This window comes from Capsicum annuum, chromosome 11 (genome assembly GCF_002878395.1).
Source record: "Capsicum annuum cultivar UCD-10X-F1 chromosome 11, UCD10Xv1.1, whole genome shotgun sequence".
Taxonomy (NCBI): domain Eukaryota; kingdom Viridiplantae; phylum Streptophyta; class Magnoliopsida; order Solanales; family Solanaceae; genus Capsicum; species Capsicum annuum.
In genome coordinates this window covers 231613758-231634073 of record NC_061121.1, presented here as the reverse complement: position 1 = coordinate 231634073, position 20316 = coordinate 231613758, and the positions used below count along the sequence as shown (strand labels likewise).

Below are 20316 nucleotides of genomic sequence, written 5' to 3'. Positions count from 1 at the left end.
ACAGGCGAAACGATATGAACGAGGCATTTTTTAGCTAAATTAATGTGCTATAGCCCACGATTTCGGGGGTGGACCTGGGGCCCGAGTGTGCCGTTGGCCCAAAATCAATTGGGGCATGCTAGAGAGGCTTGAGAACGGCCTAGTGTAGGATTTTGGGGTAGGTGGGGCCATTTTGATTGTCAAACTGGCGAAAATAATGCGGTATTTTTAGGCCAAATTGGTGTGTTATAGCCCACAATTTTAGGGGTAGGCTCGGGGTATGGGTGTGCCATGGGTCCAAAATAATTGGGGCATGCCAGGGAGGCTGAGAAGTGTCCTAGTATTGTCCTTTAGGGTGCGCGGGGCCATTTGTGTGGTCAAACGGGCAAAACAGCGTGAATGGGGCATTTTCGAGCCAGATCACTGTGCTATAGCCCAGGTTCTAGGGGTGGGTTCGGGGTCTGGGCTTATCGTAGGCCCAAAATTGATCAAGGTGTGCTAGGGAGGCTGGAGAGCGGCCTAATGTGGAAGTTTGGGATGGGAGGGGCCTTTTGGATGTTCAAACGGGCGAAATGGCGCAAATGGGACATTTTTGGGCCAAATCGGTGTGTTATATCTCATGACTCTGGTGGTGGGCCTAGGGTTCAAGCATGTTGTAGGCCTAAAATTGATCGGGGCTTGCTAGGGAGACTGGGGAATGGCCTAGTGAGGCTTTTGGGGTGGGCGGGGCTATTTGGGTGGTCGAACAGGCAAAATAGAATGAATGGGCCATTTTTTAGCTCAATCAGTGTGATATAGCCCACGGCTCCAAGGGTGTGCCCGAGGGCCGAGTATGCCCTAGGTCAAAATTGACCGGGGTATGCTAGGGAGGCTGGGAAGAGGCCTAGTATGGGACTTTGGGGTGGGAGAGACCAGTTCGACGGTCAAACATGTGAAACGACGTGAATAAGGCATTTTCGGGCCAAATTGGTGTGTTATAGCCCACAGTTTCGGTGGTTTGCCTGAGGTCCAGGCGTGTCGTGGGACCAAAATCAATTGAGGCGTGCCAAGGAAGCTAGAGAACGTCCTAGTGTATGGCTTTTATGTGGGCGGGGCCATTTGGGTGGTCAAACGGGCAAAACGGCTTGAACGGGACATTTTTGGGCTAAATCTGTGTCCTATAGCCCACGATTCCGGGGATGTGCCCAGATTTCGGGTATGTCGTGGGCCTAAATCTACTGGGGTGTTCCAGGGAGGCTTGGGAGTAGCGTAATATAGGCCTTTAGGGTGGGCAATGCTATTTGGGGGTCAAATGAAAGAAACAATGCGAACAGGACATTTTCGGGCCAAATCGATGTGCTATAGCTCACGGTTCTGGGGTGGGCTCAGGGCTTGAGCATGTCGTGGGCCTAAAATTGATTGAGGTGTGCTTAGGAGGCTGGGAAACGACCTAGTATGGGCCTTTGGGTTGGGCAGATCCATTTGGGTGGTCGAACGAGCAAAATATCGGGAATGAGGCATTTTCAAGCCAAATTAGTATGCTATAGCCCATGGTTCCAAGGGTGGGCCTAGGATTCGGGTGTGCTATGGGTCCAAAATCGATCGGGGCATGCAGGGAGGCTCGGGAACGGCCTAGTGTGTGCTTTTGGGGTGGGCGGGGCCATTTGGTTGGTCAAACGGGCGAAACGGCGTGAACGGGACATTTTCGAGGCATATCTGTATGCTATAGCCCACGGTATCGGCGGTGGGCCTCGGGTTCAGGCGTGGAGTTGGCCCAAACTCGATCAGGACATACCAGAGAGGCTGGAGTGAGGCCTAGTGTGGGCCTTTGGGGTGGGCGGGGCCATTTGGGTGGTCAAACGAGCGAAACAATGTTAACGGACATTTTTTAGTCAAATCAGTTTGCTGTAGCCCATGGTTTTAGGAGTGGGCTCGAGGTTTGGGCATTCCATGGGCCCAAAATTGATTGGGGCTTGCCAGGGAGGCTGGGGAACATCTGTAATATGAGGACTTCAATGTATCAAATGGTTATGTAAAAATTCTATTTCTAGAGTTAGAAAGAGTTGTTAGGAAAACTAGCTACTGATTGTAACGTAAATCATTTTTAGTAGGGTTGTTTTCCAAATTTACTAGTACTAGTGATAGTTTATCTGAGTTCAATTGGTTGAGTTTTACCCAAGCTGTATTGTGTTCATACACACTTGGTGATTAATAAAAATCTTTAATTACCAATAAAATAATAATTTCTAAACCTGAACTAAGCTATATGTCGGGCAACCGTTACAGGAAACACAACTAACCCACAGTACATCACTACCGGTGTCTATTTGTACATAGAAGTCCTTTGGAGGGGAACCCAACCAAACTCTTGTAAAATAAATCCTAAAAACAATATTATGTAGTTTACGCGCTACTTGAGAAATCATAAATAAAATGATTGATTTTATCAATTTATCTTTCATTTATGTTAGTAAAAAGTCTCAAGTAGATTCAATACAATTAATTTTTGTGTACATCACATGTGCATCTCGTGTGTCACACGTGCATCTGATTCGATGTACGTGCATCTCGTGCGATGAACGGGCATCTTGTGTGAATTTTGTGTGACATACGTGCATTTATTGTCAATTAATAAAAATATTTTAAAATCACATCAATATTATTTTTAAACATGTGTATTAGTATATTATCATTGTGAACTATCTTCTAGCTTATTTTAATAACTTTTTATTAAAAATGTATATCTAAACAACTAACTTCCCAAATAGTAATATTGAAAATGAGCCTCCAAAATTTAATTTTACTTTTTCCTCAAAATTTCTCTTCAAAATTTAACAATACATTAAATTGTTTCTTAAAAATAATATATATAAATCATATTTCTAAAAAAATAGGTCCAAAAAATGTTTCAAGTTTCTAAAATCAACTTATTTTAGTAAGTGCTTTTTTAAGAAGTACTTTTCAAAAAAAGTACTTTTGATGAGAAATAGTTTATGTTTGATCAATAAATTTAAAAACACTTTTGAGTAGCAATTAGAGTTTGACCAAAGTTCTTAAAAGGGTTTGTAAGTGTATTTTTTCCAAAAATATTTTTCCCGTTGAGTTAGACTCATTAGTTTCATTTGTATATGTGTATCAAATTTCACGCTTTGATAGTCAAACAAAATGAACTTGGTTAAATGTATCTTTAATAATTTCAACATTGGGAAATTTTTCTCCATGCTACACCATATCGGAAAATCAACCAATTTATGCATGTTCTATTTACTTGAGCAAAAAGAAAGTAGAAATTTCACAATTACAACAACAATAATAACATACTCAGTATACTTTCTCAAAGTGATTTTGAGAAGGTAAGTATACACAGTCCATACCGCTACCTCCGAAGTGAGATAGGAAAGTTGTTTCTGATAGATCACCAACTCAAGACAAAAAATAGTCCATAAAAGGAATAGTACAGGCATAAGAAACAACAGGTATTTACACAATAAAACTATATTATTGTTATAAAACAAGAAAGAATAAAGAAGAAGAGTAGAGAGACTAGAGAGAGTAATAAAGAAGAAGAGTAGAGAGACTAGAGAGAGTGATTCTTATTTCTTCTCTTGAGGGATGAGAGATCATAAGATTGTAAATACAATGGACAAAACCCCTCTATTTATAGGGGAAATTTACTCCTAGTCTGAGTAAAAGACGGATGTTTCAAATCCTAATAGATATCAAAGTAGATCTTGATAGACATTCACTATAATGTAAATACATTTATAACACTCTCCCTTGAATGACTAATTGGTAGATAATGTGCCTCGTTAAAACCTTACTAGAAAAAACCCAGTAGGAAAAAAAACTAGTGAAGGCAAAAGAGTACACGTCTCTAATAATACGCATTTCGGCTGCCTTATTAAAAACCTTACAAGGGAAACCCAATGGGATAAAACCTCATAAGGGAAAAAGAGTACAACGCGTATTAACTCCCCCTAATGAGAACATCCTTGACCTTTGCATCTCGATCTTATGCAGCATCTTCTTGAAAGTTGAAATTGAAGAAGATTTGGTGAATAAATCAATCACATTGTCAGTTGAACGAATCTGTTGCACGTTAATATCATCATTCTTTTTTAGCTCATGTATGTAGAAAAGCTTTGGCAAAATGTTCTTCGTTCTATCTCCATTTATGAACCCTCCCTTAAGATGTCTATGTATGCTGAATTATCTCTGTATAAAATCGTGGGTAGATTGTCATATTTCACACCACATTTTTCTTGAATGAGATGTATCATGGACCTCAACCATACACATTCTCGGCTTGCTTCATGAATAGCTATTATCTCAGCATGATTCGATGAAGTGGCTACGATAGACTGCTTTGTATATCTCCAAGATATGGCAGTACCACCACATATGAACACATAGCCTATTTGAGACCGAGCTTTATGCGGGTCAGATAAGTATCCAACATCAGCATGACCAATAAGATCGGGACTGCAATCTTTAGAATAAAACAAGCTCATGTGTTTTATCCCATTTTGATGTCTCATAGTAGGAGCAAAAATATACCTTGCTAACAAATCGACTAAAAAAGCTATAGGCCTTGTAGTATTTGCAAGGTATATGAGTTCATCAATTGCACTAAGATATGGTACTTCATAACCAATCCAATTCGATATATTTTGAATTTCAGCAAATAATCTATTGCTTTGAAAACTCTCCAAGAGTTCCAATGATGTTCAAGCAATAAGCTTATACAATATAAGGAATATAAATAAGTTTACCAGAAACTTTTATATGCTTCAAGCAGTTTGAATCCTTAAAAGTTTTCACATAAGTTTTTTCAAGTGAAAATATTCAACATTTCATGAGTGACATCTTTAAGTGTCTGGACTACAAATCAAATAAGTTTTACGCTTACCAAAATGGATCCTTTCATGTCACTTGATAAATGTTTCTATGTCAACATGCTTAAATAAATGTAGAATTCAGATCCTCGTAATCTTTTACAATATTGTGCCAATATTATGTCAAAGATATTGATGATATATTATTTTATATCGGTTCACAATGCGACATAACATTTTGAGATCTCATCACTTTATTATTTTCAGGTACGTGAACCTCTTATATGGTTTCATGAAGTGGTATGTCGTAGGCTCTTCAAGAGCTCATTGTCTTCTTATTATGATTATTTGCTCCTTATTTTTCAAGGACTATTTTATTTAGAACCGATCAGTCTACCACGCTTCACGCATGCATAGACTTTGTCCTTTAGGAACACAAAATAAAAGCACTTGCGCTTAATCTGAGATGCTTTCAGCATTTGACTTGAATTATCTTTTGGATAAGGACATGGTGATAATTCCTAAAATATTTCATAGCGCTTATAATCTCTCCCTTATATTAGGAAAACTAACATACATCCTCTACTTCTTTGAGGAATCCATCTTTGTACATTATGGTATATTCATTAATCGTATACCGCACATCAAAATTATTAGATGCAATAATTGGTTCCCGACCTTGAACCAATTAAGAGGGAAGAAATAATCATAATTTATTGGTCTAATGCATACAAATGCTATTGCAATATATCATATTTTAGACCAATACATGAAATTTTATTCTCATTAATAATAGTTTAGCTATTTATCGAAGGCATTCAATGCCAAACCATCATCATCAAGATAACTTTCTTGATTGCACAATCTAAAAATTATGTTCTTAACTCAATTTTATTGAGCAATCAACTTTATGAATGTCAAACTGTAGGTTGACAATGAATGTACATGTGATCATCTTATTGATGCATCTTTTCAACATATCACATGATAGATGAACGGGCCCTTATTCACCTTTTATAATATTCAAATTTGAAGGGATCCAATCCCAATATTAATTGGTCCAACCAACTTATCATGAGAACAAATGACATAAACAATTCTTGAAGAATCTTCTAGTTCTTCAATTCATGCACATCTTCGAGATGTCACAATCATTCATATCAATTTATGAACTTTTATTCTAGTAAACTCCAAGTTTACCATGACATATACTTTTTCTTTAGTAAATTTCAGATTTACTATTACATGAATAAATTTCAAATTTACTACTTCAGAAGTAGATTTTAAAATTATTCAGTCTCTTTCGGAGGTGAGTTGTGATATAATCACAATCAAGTGCACGTTTGCATTAATAAGTTTTTCATTCCCCAGGACTGGAATATAACCGTTTCTTAAGTCTATCAAATTTTGATAGATTAGAACCTTTTTCAAAATATTGCTACGTCAGGAGCAAATCGAGGCATACATATGATCTAGAGAATTTTTCTCTAACACATCTTATGATCATAATACGCGTGCGAAAATATCATCACTTTTGATGATCATTATCATATTGTCCCTCCACGCATATATTCGTGAATTCAATCACTTGTCTTCTTTCAGACATATTATACACTGCTACCACATACACCTCAAGAATGAAGTAAGTTGTCATATTTCAAACTTATCATATATTGTTACCATATTCATAGAATGGAGCATATTCAATGGGTCGAATTTCATGACTTTTCAGCCAATACCCATGATTTTGCCTTAGCCATCATAATATCATCAGTACAGTATATTGAGATTCAAACTCAATATCTTATACATACTTTGGCATAAATCACTGGGACTTGAACCCAATATCGTATCATCATGGTGCATCAATGTCTTATCTTTTATTAATGCGATGAAACTTAAGCGCGTCGTTTTACTCAAAACTAATGTCATAATAGGCCATGTATTCTATCAAAAATAAAAAATATGTGAATTTTGATTCATCACGTAAGCGGAAGTAGAAAAATAATAAATAGATACTTAACATTTGTTAAATCATAAATTACTACTATTATAAATAGGAGTACCAATAAAACAAAGTCATGTTCTAATGACTTACAAATAATTAAAGCATTTGAATTTCAACGAAAAGGAAATAAAACCAGTCCAAGAGAATGACAATAAAATTCTCAAGCAATGAAAAAAGAAGAAGAGGAAGTGATACCCATATATGCAGAAATCTTACCTTGATTACTTTATACAATTTTTTTTTCAAGTATAAAGTATCTCTGTAGTAACACATAATGATTTAGTCGTAAGCACCGTTGTTTTCAAGGCCACGTGAACATCTTCTAAGACTCGAAGTATTTATGACATAACCATCTTATCAGTTGGTTAGAGCATCGTGTTGATAACGTGTTATAAAACAAGAAAGAATAAAGAAGAAGAGTGGAGAGAATAGAGAGAGTGATTCTTATTTCTTCTCTTGAGGGATGAGAGATCATAAGATTGTAAATACAATGAACAAAACCCCTCTATTTATAGGGAAAATTTACTCCTAGTCTGAGTAAAAGACGGATGCTTCAAATCTTAATAGATATTAAAGTAGATATTGATAAATCTTGATAGACATTCACTATAATGTAAATACATTTATAACAATTATAATATAAAAGAGAGTTATAGGTAAGATGATGTGACACCTCTCTTTGGTCAAGGATTTTACTTATCTTTTTCTTTTTCTTTTTTGAATTTTTTTCATTCATTTTTTTAATTAATCAATTTATTTACTAATTAAAATACTATCATATTTATTATAATAATTATATCTAATGAGTTACAAGAAACCTCAACCTATTAACATTTTCAACTTAATCTACATGTCTCTTCAACTTCTATTTACTTAATTCATATAGTTAATTAGTCATCCTATAAATAACATCACCTATGAAATTGTTGAATGCTAATTTTCATTTTCTTTTTCTTCTTATAATATAATTACGATGATTATTAGATTGGTATCTTTTGATGATATGATACATATTTTTGTTTATTTGTTATCAAGATTGGTGAGTATGGACATGCACGAGGAGAAAAGTCATGGAACAATCTTTTTATTGATTTAATTTTAGAACAGTCAAAATTTGCTTATTGGTGTTATTTGTGTTTAATAAAAAATTATTTCCATTTCCACTTCTTTTTGATTGTGATATGTCAGCAAAATTCAGATTCAGGTAAGATTTCATGATTACGAGAAGAAAAATTTGTAAGAAGAGAAAAGCAGAAAAGAGAAATACATTAAAGATTTAAAAAATTACAGAGAGATGAAAAATAAAATCTATATCTATATCTATAATCTATAATCTATAGTATATTAAAAGTGTGAAACCCTTAGAAAACTAATTTGAACTTTTTGCCCTTCATTAAAAAGTTCTTCTATAGACAAAACTGTCTTTTCACTATTTTTTAAATTTATTATTTAATTATTTTTATTATATTAACAAGACTTCCTAAAATATATGAGACTCCTAAAATATATAATAGGAAAATTAATTAATATTTTCCTTTCTACTAAACTTTTAAAAGAAAAATTTTAAAAACAATGATTATAATAAATATATTAAAAAAATAACTTGAGAAAGTTTTTGTATTATAGCTGAATTCCTAAGTTTATGGTAATATTTTTATTGGGTGTTTTCTTGTGCGCGAGACTGTTTCCCCAAATAAAGGGTTCTTATTATTTTTTTTTATTTTTGTTTACGTCAATTTTTCAAAAAAAAAAAGGGGGGGGGGGGGGGGGGGGGGTTGGTTTACTTTTTCTAAAAAAAATATTGGTACTTTTTTATTTTTGTGACTTCTTACAAAAAAATGAAAAATAAAAGGTATATTTGTATTAAACGTGACTTTTCCAAAACAAAATTAAAAAAAAATATTCTAAAATATAGGAAATTTAAAAACCTTACTTAAATATTAACAAGTGTCCGTTTTAATTTCTAATTCCTTCACTTCTATAAAAAGCATTGTAATTTTGAGATTTCTACCTCGACTCTCTTTTCATGTGATATTTTATCTTAGTTATATGATTGATGCTCATCTAACTTGATTCGATTGCATGTCTAGATTGGTGGATGCTTGATTTTCTAACCCTATATATATATCTTCTTTATTTACATTCAAAATCATTCTTTAAGGTCAAATTTTTGCTCAGAAAAGAATTAGTTGGATCAAAAGTCGAAACTTTGTGATCACTATTATATATTTTTTTATAGTTGACAGGTCGTAGATGAATGTCGGTTGGCTTTGAAGAATTTCTTGTGTAAAGGTTAGGTTTAATTGTATTGTTTTGATATCTTTATTAGCTTATTGTTTTATTTTACTTTAAAGATGCTAGATGAATATGGATCGGCTTTGAATTTTCTTTTTCAGGTAAAGGTTTGGTTTAATTGTATTATCGTAATATCTCAATTAGTTTGCTATTTTGTGATAGTTTATAGGTGATAGATAAATGTTGGTCGGCTTTGATGAATTTTTTTATATAAAGGTTAGGTTTAGTTGTATTATTTTCATATCTCTATTATCGTATTATTTTGTTATTATTTACAGGTGGTAGATGAGTGTCAGACGACTTTGAAAAAAAAATAGTGTGTAAAGATTAGATTTAATTATATTATTTTAATGTCTCTATCATTGTATTGTTTTGTTGCAATTTACAGATGGTAGATAAATGTCGATCGACTTTTAAAAATATTTTTGGTAAAGATTAGGTTTAATAAATAAATTCTCCATCTTTACATATTCAGAAGCTATTAAATTTAATTATTGTATTCATTTTTATTATTTAAACAAATATCCTATTTAGTGTAATGTTTGAACTCATTAAAGTAAGGTACACGCACAAGGCGCGTACTCCTAAACTAGTTATATTAAAAGTGTGAAGGCTCTTAAAAATGTTGTTTGGACCTTTTTCCCTTTATTAAAAGTGTTTGTTTTAGACAAAATCGTCTTTTTACTATTTTTCATATTTAAGGGCTAAAAATTAATTAAATATTTATAGTAAAACCTTTCCTTATTAGAAGTCATCACAATTCATGACAATTAATACTTTTTCATTATTTTAAAATTAATTAAATATTTAAAGTAATTTTTTTATTAGAAGTCATCTGAATTTATGACAACTAACACTTTTTCCATTAGTTTAAAATTATAAATTAACTAAATTTGATTTAAAGGAGATTTTAAAAAATTAGAAATAAATATAAAAGCAGAAAAATTTAACAAAAATATCAAAATTTAAAAATTTTAAAGTACATAAAATATATGTAATTAATCAAAAGTTACACATGTGAGGCACGTGCAGTTAAACTAGTAAGATAAAAAGTGCACACTTTATGTAATTAGATTAGGATTAAATATATAAATAAATAGTTGAGCTCTAAAATTTGTTAAAAATATGCACTAAAATAAATCAAACCTTTTCTACTTTCTTTTAAGAAAAATAAAGTTATTTTTCACCTACATTATATTATATAAAATTAAGTATTTTAGAATATTAAAAATACCTAAGTGATGAAAACTTAAGAAAAATACATGTATAAAATTAAAGGTGAATAATAAAATAAATTAAGATCAGATTTAAATTTTAAAAAAAAATAAAAAAATTTAACAGTCGAAATATATTTAATCCGCGCAAACACTAGTTACCAATAAAATAAAATAATAATTTCCAAACCTTTATGTCAAGCAACCGTCACAGGGAACACAACTAACACACAACACATCACTTCTGGTGTCTATCTGTACAGAGACGTCCTTTGGAGGGGAACCCAACCGAACTCCTATAAAATAAATCCTAAACAAAATCATGTAGTTTACGTGCTACTTGAGAAATTATAAATAAAATGATTAATTTTACGATTTATACTTCATTTATATTAATAAAAGGTCTCAAGTAGATTCAATAAAATTAGTTTTGTGTACATCACATGTGCATCTCGTGTGCCACACGTGCATCTAATGCAATATATTTGCATCTCGTGTGATAAATGGGCATCTTGTGTGAATTTTGTGTGATATACGTGCATTCATTGTCAATTAATTAAAAAAAATAGAGTATAATGAGCCCAAGAAATAATCAAGAAACAAGCTTTACCAAGTACAATTGCCACTAGTCCTAGAAACTTCATTATCTCCTTCATTTCTTTAAAAGAGAAACAAAAAGAGAACTACCCAACTTCCTGATAGAGATATACATGACGTAGAAGAAGTTACATATGTTCAAGAGAAATATGATTACTAAAAGAGCACTAGTATCATGGGAAAAAATGTGTTTGCCATTGGCTGCCGTCAATTGCTCTGTCAGGTTTACTTAGGAGTTCACCAGTCCATGATGTGCTACATTTGTATCATAAAATTCCAACAACTATAAGGTTAAATAATGACAAGTAGGGAAGTAACATACACTATCTAAAACTATAAAGATGAATTATAGCTTACCCAAAAATGACCCGAGCAGATGAGTTTGACATCAAGGAATTTCCTACAATTGTATCAAAGTGCATAAAATCTGCAATATAATATCCTGATGTCCCACAATGATTTTGAGTAGAACAAGATTGCCTCCAACAGCACATCTTAGCTCTGAATATAAGACCGGCCGAGCTGTTGACGAGCTTGATGGATCAAAGAATTCTAAGCGGTTCTATTATACAAAGAAATTTTTTGTCAAACACTATCCTTACAACTGTATGCTCAAAAACCAAGATTTCCTACACCCAAAAAAGAAAAAGAAAACATGGGAATTTCCAGCATGGTTTATAAACTAGGTAATGGAGTGTCTGAAAACTGTTAGTTATTCAATTGTGATAAATGGAGCAACAACAGAACCATTTCAGGCTGCTAAAGTTCTAAGACATATTGAACTGATTTCACGCTTCTTATTTGCGATTTCAATGGAGTATCTATCCATAAGCCTCAAAGAACTCAGCTCAAATAGAAAATTCAAGTATCACCCAAAATGCTCAAAGCTGGGAATCACACACCTCAGTTTTGCCGATTATCTGTTGCTATTTATATGAGGAGATACTAAACTCAGTAGGACTATTGAGGCATACCTTAGAAGTTACATATGGCCAGGAGCAAATATGATTACTAAAAGAGCACTAGTATCATGAGAAAAAATGTGGTTGCCATTGGCTGCCGGTGGTTTTCAATTCATTAATCTCAAAATTTGGAATAAGACTGCACTAAAGTGTTTTGGGACATGGTGCATAAAGAAGACAAGTTGTTGATCAAATGGATACATTCTTATTATATTAAAGGTAGACGACTAGATGATGTTCCTATTCCCAAAACAGCTAGCTGGATGGTAAGAAAAATTGTGGAAGCTGCAGGTTTCCTGAGGCACATCCAAGGCTCACCAAAGGGATCAATAATTTAGAATAGACATATATTTGCTACTCTACAACTCCTTGTGGAAAGTTGGGACCATTGACTTGGAGACATCTTATAGTATCAAATGAGGCAAGGCGAAAAAGAAATTTTTACACTGTGGGTGCTGATGCACGGAAATCCAAATACCACAGAGAGGTTGATCATGTGGGGATGTAATGTTGACCTTATGTGTGTTATGTGTCGCTCTCAACTGGAAACAAAAGACACCTTTATGGGAGAGATGGATCCAAATGATAAATACAAGCAACAACACTAGGACAGATCAACAAAAATGGATAATGAAGAATACTAAGGGAAGTAAGCCCCAAGCTAGGATGTGTAGAGCTTAGCTCGGCAAATTGCATGTGTCTGTAATGTGAGAACTTCAATGTATATCAAATGCTTATTGCAAAAATTCTATTTCTAGAGTTAGAAAGAGTTGTTAAGAAAACTAGCTACTGATTTAAAAGTAGATCATTTGTAGTAGGACTGCTTTCCAAATTTACTGGTACGAGTGATAGTTTATCTTAGATGAGATCAATTGGCTGAGTTGTAGCCAAACTGTGTTTTGTTCATACACACTTGATGATTAATAACAATTTTTAATTACCAATAAAATAAAAATAATAATTTCCAAACCTGAACTAGACTATACGTTGGGCAACCATTATAGGGAACATAGCTAACCCAGAACATCACTTCCAGTGTCTATCTGTACATAGAAGTCTTTGGAGGGGAACCCAACCGAACTCTTGTAAAACAAATCCAAAAAAAATCATGTAGTTCACGCGCTTCTTGAGAAATCATAAATAAGATGATTAATTTTAGAAATTTATCCTTCATTTATATTAATAAAAGGTCTCAAGTATATTCAATAAAATTTGTTTTTGTGTACATCACATGTACATCTCGTATGCCATACGTGCATCTCGTGCGATGAACGGGCATCTTGTATGACATACATGCATCCATTGTCAAATCAAGAAAAATCCAACTTAATAAACCTAAGATCACTAAAGTAAGAAAAAATCAAGAAAACATAAACAAGAATTCCTAAGGCCACAAATCCAACTTAGTACATACAAAATCTACTAATAAACCCAAGAAATAATCAAAGAAACAAGCTTTACCAAATACAACTGCCACTATGTTAGGACATGTTGAGTTTTGATGATAGACATATGAATGAAACATGTTGTAAAAGCTGGTCCATCCAAGTGAGCAAAGCTAAGCTGCAGTAAAGTTATTGATAAGATGACTCTGTGTACAAATAGAAATGGATAATATCTATCAACTCAGAAGTTAAGTGGAATAAGAAGTCCTGCAAAAGAGTCCTAGTCAAGATGAAGGAAAACATGAAATAGTGCAGAAGTTGGGTTGATCAAGGAGTCCAGCAATGAGAGAAGACAGGGCGAAAGAGTCCTATAAAATCTAAGAGAGCAAGAGGCGGCAGCAGCAAGTAGAGGAGTCACTTGATAAGAGTCCTACTTGAGAGAGAAGTAGACATCAAAAAGGACTTTATCACAGATGGCTTAAATACAACAAATGGAATTAAAAAGCCATTCACTAAAGCACTGAAAAGATAATCAACAATCAGCATATCAGTTCACATATCTAAAGAAGAACCTAGTCTCTCACTTAGCAAGTCGTAGACTGTGTGCGGTAGGTAGGTTCTTTGAGTTGTAATGAGTCATTATTCTAGTCTCAGTAATCTATAAACTGAGTTAGGATTTGTGTCTTCAAGTTGGGAAACTCGAAGACTTAGGAACACTTATCTTGGGAAGATTTGTGTTTTTATAGTGATAGGAGTTAGAAGTTTTAATTCCTAGGATACAAGAAGTCTTATAATTCTATTGATTGTTGAGGCTCAAGTATCATAGTGAAGTTGGAGTTAAATCCTAAAGAGGTACAGGTCATATTTTTTTACACCTTTCTTGAGCCGAGTGTTTTTCACGTAAAAATACTCTGTTCTATATTTACTTTTGTGAACCACGTTTACTTACTTGTTCCACAGATAGATAATTAGTAGGGCCCATACTCTAACAAGTGGTATCAAAGCAAGGTTGTCTTAAATAGGGCTAGCACCTAATAAAAGATCAATATGATGAATTCCGCACCTCCTACTAGTCACAGTGAAGGTTAGTCAACTACTAGACCTCCACTTTTTGATAGTTCTCACTTTATCTGGTGGAAGGCAAGGATAGAGATGTTCATTCAAGGTGAAGATTATGAATTATGAGATAGGATTACTGATGGTCCCACTATTCTAATAAAGATGGTTGATGGTGAACAAGTCAAGAAAGTAAGGAGTGAATTTACTCCTGATGATTTGTTGGCTTTGAAGAAAAATGCAAAGGCCAAGAACATCTTGGTATGTGGACTAGGACCTGCTGAATATAACAGGGTATCCACCTGCACTACTGCTAAGAAAATTTGGGATGCACTGGTAAATGCTCATGAAGGCACTTCTCAAGTAAGAAAATTTAGGATCTCTCTCCTTTTCCCTGAGTATGAGGCATTCAAAATAAAGGAAAATAAAACCTTGCATGAAATGATGACAAGGCTTACCACCTTAACAAATGAGCTAACTTCCTTAGGAAAATTCATCTCTGGGGAAGAACAAGTTGAAAAGGTACTGAGGGTATTACTAAATCAAAATAGAATGTTAAGGTGACTGCAATCAGGAAAGCTAATAAGGATCTTGAAGGCATGACTCTGGATGAACTAGTAGGGAACTTAAGTACTTATAAAATGGAAGTTGATGGAGTCAAAGAACGAGCAGCACCTGAGAAAATCGTAGCATTGAAAGCTTCTAATAGTGATGAGGAATTTGAACTTGATAAGGAGCAAGTGGCCTTCATAACTAAGAACTTCAGCAAATTCTTCAAAAAAAAAAGGGAACAGGTACTAAGAAACGTATAGAGGTATGATAGGATCATTATTATACCTCACAGCAAGTAGGCTTGATATTGTATTCAGTTTTGGTCTATGTGCCAGGTTTCAAGCAAAACTCAAAGAATCACATGTAAAATCTGTGAAGAGGATTTTCAGATATTTGAAGGGAACCAGTGATCTTGGCTTATGGTACCCCAAAAGTAGTAATTTTAATTTGGTAGGATACTCAGATGCTGATTATGCAAGATACCTAGTGGACAAGAAAAGCACTACAGGAATGGCATACTTCCTTGGATCATGTTTGATTACCTGGTCCACAAAGAAGCAAAATTCAGTAGCTTTGTCTACTACTAAAGCTGAATATATTGTTGCAGGTTCCTATTGTGCTCAATTTATATGGGTTAATAAACAACTCACGGACTTTGTTATAGATGTTGGGTGTGTTCCTATTTTTTGTGATAATACAAATGCCATTAACATAGCTAAAAATCCCGTTCAACATAAAATAACCAAGCATATTGATATTAGACATTATTTTCTCAGAGATAATATTGAAAAAGGTCATATATCAATTATGTTTTGCTCTATTGAGGATCAGATTGCTGATATTTTAACTAAGGATTTTAGAGAACACTTTGAGAAAGATAGGTTAGCCTTGGGGATGATTAAAATTGCATAAGTCTCCCTCAATGCTTGATTAGAATAAAGTAGATTTTAAAAAGTGATTGTTGGTTAATTCAATCTCACACATTTAGTTGTGTATCCTAAGTCCAAGATCTTAGAATATGTTGACTAATGTATGTGTTGATTTTGTAGAGAGTCTTGATTACAGCAATAATTTTGTCTATCTTTTCATTCAGGTATGATTATTATTACTAACAGTAGCTAAAGAGAAACAAGTTATTTACTTGGTTTCTTTCTGGTCCATTTAAACCGCCAAATTAAAAGAGTCACATTTACTTAAAAAGCTGCTCCTAGCTTTCCCATCAGGTTCAGAAGTTCCCATCATTACGTTCCTTCCACAGGTACAGTTTCTCATCTCTTCAACTTCTTTCATTTCTTTTTTAAATACTCCCTCTCATGTTTCGTGTTTCATACTCTTCTCCTCAATCAAGAAAAATTATCAGTTTGCAAATGGCATCATCTTTATCTTCTTCATCATCTTCTTTCACCAGTTCTGTCAACAATACCTGCACCACACTTATCTTTCATCCAAACATCACTTTACCTTTCTTAATCCCTTCTCAAATCTCTTAAAGATTTACCGATTTTGCTGCTTTTAGAAATTTCCCAAACCTTTTTGCCCAAATTTTTTCACCTTGTCAATCCTCCTTGAAACCCCTCTTTCCTCCTCCTATCCCACTCTAAATTGATGAATATGATGATAATCATAGTGACAGAGATGACCTTCCTATCGCAGATTTAATCCCAAGAAGGTCCAGGTCCAAGCTCCCAAGAAACACCTCTTCTATTCCCGTCACTATTGATAATACTGCCCCTCCAAAACCCTCTCCAAATGTCTCTATCCCTCGTACTCCTCACACTCGAGGAAGAAAACAATGAGAAGATGCATTCTTAGCTGAGGCTCTTCGAGCCAACAAAAAGAAACGTATGGTTACATCTGATCCCACCCTTCCACGTGCATCTTCTCCTGATCTTCTTCTTAGATCTGTCAAAAAGACAAAGACTATCATGGCCAAAGTCCCAAAACCCTCGTTGCCCATGAAACCCTCTTCTAAGCCTACTCAAAAAACCTCTTCATCCTTAAAATTCCCTTCCACTATCAAAGGTTCCACCTCCTCCAAAGTTTCCCTTCCTAAGCCTTCTACTCATCCCAAGAAACAGGTCACCACACCTGTTCCTTCTGACTCATCTGACTCTGACTTTACCCTAGATGCTACTGATAAGCTGGGTCCTAATTTTAAAGTTGCCCACCCATCTCCTTATTAGGATACTCCTGATGCTAATCATCTTCACTTTCAAAAGCAAAAATTAGCTAGAGGAAGGGAAGTTAGTGGTTTTGGGGGGGCCTGATATGCAAATGTTACTGGAAAAATTGGAGTTTAAAGGTTGGTCACATTTATTTCTTCAGGGAGATCTTCAGCGTAGATTTACTAAACCTGAAGTATATGAGTTTTCTACAAATGGGGTGGGAATTGGTGAGTTATTCTCTACTACTGTCAGAAAGGTTACAATGAACCTTTATGTTGCTGACATTGCTAGGATTTTACATATTCCCTCTGAGGGATGGGGTCACTATGTTAAGGGTGCTTGGCCATCTCTGGATAATCTTGCCTCTACCCTCAATATATGTAGAAAGTTTTTTGGAAATCCTAAATTGCTCCACCATAGAAGAGTCCTTAAGAGGGAGATGTCCCCACTTCATCAGATCTATTTTGATTTAGTTCACAAAATGATTATCCCTAGGAAGGAGAGATGGTGTGTGGATAGTTTTCTTAATCTTACACTTATGGAACTATTGGACACTGAGGTAAGAATTGATTTTCCTCGACTGATCCTGAAGCATATGCAAAGGGTTCTCCTCAAGGAGATTAATGGACATGCCCTACCTTATCAGTTCTGGCTCACCTCTATATTTGAAGAGTTTGTTGTTTCTATCCAAGTGTGGTCTTCATAGACTAACAAGGATATCATAGGGCCTGTGAACCACATGATGCTACCTGTTTCCATGAGAAGTGCTGATAATCCAATGCAAAGGTTGAGAAATGCACTGGCTGAAAAACAAGCTGAGGTGAAAGTTGCTCAGGCAACTTTGGAGGCTACACAGGCTGCTCATGAAGAAGAAAAAGGGATTCTTCAAGCTCAAATTGCTTCACTAACTTTACTATTGAAAAAAAAGAGTTAAGAATGCTGATGTTATTAGTAAACTCACCTCCCCTCTTCCCTCTTCTTCATCTACTTAGCTCTTCTACTTAGTTTTTAATGACCTCTTAGAACTGTATCTTTTTGTTGCTTCTCTGGATAACTTGTTTTCTCTTAGGTTGCATTTGGTATATGTAGTCATATCTGTTACTTAACGAAATGGAATTAGTTGTTATACTATTTTCTGCTCCTGTTCTCTCATACTGCATTCATGTTATATTATTCTGAATTTTGACTGTCTTAGTGATAGTCTCAATGGCCATGAATTATTAAACATTTTCACTTGTTAAGCTAGTTTTGTGATGATGTCAAAAGGGGGAAGAGTAGGCTATGCAATGCTTATAACTCAATTAGACTAACCTGTGTTTCATTCTGCTTCTTTTACTTAAATTTCGTAGTAAGTATATGTCAGGTGTTGTGTTGTGCTGCTATGTTTGTCATCATCAAAAAGGGGGAATTTGTTAGGACATGCGAAGTTTTGATGATAGACATGTGAATAAAACATGTTGTAAAAGCTGGTCCATCCAAGTGAACAAAGCTAAGCTGCAGAAAAGTTATTGATAAGATGACTCTGCGTACAAACATAAATGGATAATATCTATCACATCAGAAGTTGAGTGAAATAAGAAGTCCTGCAAAATAGTCCTAGTCAAGATGAAGAGAAACATGAAATAGTGCAGAAGTTGGGTTGATCAAGGAGTCCAGCAATAAGAGAAGATAAGGCAAAAGAGTACTATAAAATCTAAGAGAGCAAGAGGTGGCAACAACAAGTAGAGGAGTCACTTGATAAGAGTCCAACTGGAGAGAGAAGTAGACATCAAAAAGGACTTTATCATAGGATGGATTAAATACAAAAAATGGAATTAAAAAGCCATTCACTCAAGCACTGAAAAGATAATCAACAATTAGCATATCAGTTCGCATACTTGAAGAAGAACCTAGTCTCTCACTTAGCAAGTCGTAGACTGTGTGTAGTAGGTAGGTTCTTTGAATTGTAATGAGACATTGTTCTAGTCTCGGTAATCTATAAATTGAGTTAGGAGTTGTGTCTTCAAGTTGGGGAACTCGAAGACTTGGGAACACTTATCTTGGGAAGATTTGTGTTTCTGTAGTGATAGGAGTTAGAAGTTTTAATTCCTATTTTACAAGAAATCTTGTAATTCTGTTGATTTTTTAGGCTCAAGTATTATAGTGATGTTGGAGTTAAATCTTGTAGAGGTATTACACTTTTATTGAGCCGGGTTTTTTCCACGTAAAAACACTATGTTCTGTATTTACTTCTATGAACCACGTTTACTTACTTGTTCCACAGATAGGCAATTAGTAGGGCTCGTACTCTAACACACTAGTCCTAGAAACTTCATTATCTCCTTCATTTCTTTAAAAGATAAACAAAAAGGGAACTACCCAACTTCCTCATGGAGATATACATGACGCAGGCTAGTTAGATATGATTTCTATCTCAATTTTGCTTTATATTTCTTCATGGTATCGGAGATTTGGCTTAATTAAAGAAAGATCATGAAGTATCAAATTCTTAATTACGCGCTACTTGAGAAATCATAGATAAGATGATTAATTTTATCAAGTTATTCTTCATTTATATTAATAAAAGGTCTCAAGTAGATTTAATAAAATTAGTTTTTGTGTACATCACATGTGCATCTCGTGTGCCACACGTGCATCTCATGTGATATACGTGCATCTCGTGTGATGTACGTGCTTCTCATGGAATGTATGTGCATCTCGTACGATTTATGTGCATCTCGTGCGATGTACATGCATCTCGTGTGATGTACGTGTATCTCGTGCGATGAACGAACATCTTGTATGCATTTCGTGTGACATACGTGTATTTTGTGTTTAGCTCAGTCACTCAGCGAGCAGACATAGAGGTGCAGGGAAACAAAAAAAATAGGGGGAAGGGGGGGTTAAAAAATGAGGATAGGTGCAGGAAAAAAGTGCACTCATTCAACTTGAAAAAGTTTACCTCCAAGAATTGTCAATCCTTGGCTCAGAGATTTATGAAAGCCCATGCGCACCAGAGAGTGGAACCACCCTACAAAAGCAAAATTGTACTAAGTGCGATAAATTACTTTCATAACTAGATTGCGTGCACTAAAAAATTTAAATAACTTTTGGCCACAATGTGGTCCAATACAGAGTGACCACTACCTATGGGGTCTCAATTTTGAGGACTATCAGGAATATATGGCTCAAACTGATTGAGAATATATGCTACAAGGCGGGAGAGGGCACTAGGATTCTATTCTGGAAAGATAAGTGGATTGGTCAGGAGGCTACATTAGCAGCAATGGTAAGTCAGGAATTGGAGGTA

The 20316-nt window shown here is 34.6% G+C and overlaps 1 pseudogene; it reads right to left on the bottom strand.

Moving 5' to 3' along the window:
• Window positions 1-16152, bottom strand: part of LOC107846097 — a 152553-nt pseudogene extending 136401 nt beyond the window's left edge.
• Window positions 16153-20316: the final 4164 nt, after the last annotated feature.